The sequence below is a fragment of the Canis lupus genome, chromosome 10, assembly GCF_011100685.1.
Source record: "Canis lupus familiaris isolate Mischka breed German Shepherd chromosome 10, alternate assembly UU_Cfam_GSD_1.0, whole genome shotgun sequence".
NCBI lineage: Eukaryota > Metazoa > Chordata > Mammalia > Carnivora > Canidae > Canis > Canis lupus.
In genome coordinates this window covers 16,774,598-16,776,338 of record NC_049231.1, presented here as the reverse complement: position 1 = coordinate 16,776,338, position 1,741 = coordinate 16,774,598, and the positions used below count along the sequence as shown (strand labels likewise).

General features: G+C 52.2%; 1 pseudogene; it reads right to left on the bottom strand.

The window, feature by feature from the left end:
- Positions 1–1,086: 1,086 nt before the first annotated feature.
- On the bottom strand, positions 1,087–1,741 carry LOC100685032 (annotated as a pseudogene).

Genomic DNA, 1,741 nt, shown 5'->3' with positions numbered 1-1,741 from the left:
CCCTCACTCAGATTCAAAAATTTGCCCTCTAGAGAACAAGTTCCTCAACAGTGCCATGACTGTGGGGTATGAGACCCTGAGGGGCTCTGTGGGCCCAGCTTAGAGCCTTCCACATAGTAGAAATTCGGTCAATGTGGACCAACCTTGATGCCAAACCTGATAGGCTGAGGGGCCTGTAAGGCTGCATCTGTCCTCCTCTACAGGATGACACGATGGAGCAGCTGTGCTTACTGCAGGATGCCAGTCCTTCCTGCTAGCCACTGCCTGATTCCCCTACCCCAGCACATAGGAGATTCTTCCAGGCAATCTCCTCTCCCCTAGGGCTGCCCTGCAATGCTCACCCTGCTTCACCTGAAGAGAGGAAGTGCTTCGTGAAAAGTCTCAGCATGCAGTTGAGACTGTGCCCAGTTGCTGGGCACACAGCATGTGCTTCCTCTCCTCCTAGCCAGGGAAGCATTATTACCTAACAGAAATGCCCAGAAGAGGTTCCTAGGCCCCTGTGAATGAGATTCTTATGGAAGCTGGAGGTCACCTGTATGCCACTGGCTCTCCTTCACTTCTCTTCTTCCTTCCTCCTTCCTCCCCTCCTCTGCTCATTCCTTCCTTTCCCTCTCCCTCACTCTCTCCCTCTTCTTTCCCTCTGCATCTCTTTCCCCCTCCCTCTCCTTCCTTCTCCTACTTTTTTTTTTTTGAATCCAAAAAGTATTTATTGAGTGCCTGGTATGTGCTAGATAATGTTCCAGGTACTTGGAACACAGCAGAGAACATGACCAAGGGCCCTGCCTTCACGGAGCTTACAGTCTAGCATTTTTCATCCCCACACCTGCATGTAGTCTGTGACCCTGAGCAGGCCACCGCTCTGTGCCTGCTCTTGGCTCCTTGACATGGGAACAGGCAGGCCCGGCTCAGAGGGGGACAATGTGCCTGCTACACCATGAAGGCCAAACAGGACACCCACCCCCAACCCACCACCCAGACAGTAGAAAGGGCTGGAAGTTGACTTTTCATAATAAAGTACAAGGGGGGAAAGGCAGAGAGAATCGAGCCAGGTGGTTGTGTGTCTTACCGCACCAGGGCCTGGGCTAGCTACACAAAGTGCTGCTGCTGCTTCATGGCGGCCTTGCTGGCAAGGTCGTTGGCCTTCTCTGTAGTTGCCAGCGCTGTCGTCTCCTTTGCCTTCTCCTTGGCTTCCTTGGCTGTCTTCACAAGGGTTTTGGAAGGGGCATCACCTTGCAGCTTGGCCAAGATATATTCGAAGGCCTTCATTGTCTTGGTCACATTTATTTTGAATCAGGCAAGATCAAATTCCTGGACAGCTCTGGAGACACGAAATAAGCTAGAGGAGACCCAGGCTTCCTGGCAGATTTTGGTCCAGCCAGTGTTATCAGAGTTCACACAGTAAACACATCGTTCCTCCACCACCATCGGCTGGGCGTGGTTGATGTTCCAGGTGAAGGTGGTCATGGTCTGGTTCTTTGGGTCCACAATAGAATCCTCCAGGATGTACATCGAGTGAGCAACATTGGCAGGAAACAGTCTGTCTCCCCCAGCAGGGCATACTGTTGGTCTTGGTCAGGAGATGCTGGGACAGGAGTTTCTGGTCAGGGGTCACCTCCCAGTGCACTATGTCTTCCATCAAGACATGTTTGCTATAGAGATTCGGGTACTGCTGCCAGAAGGCAGTGAACACTTGGTCCCAGAAACTCCAGAGCACGCTCTGGCTCAGGCAATACTTCATCAT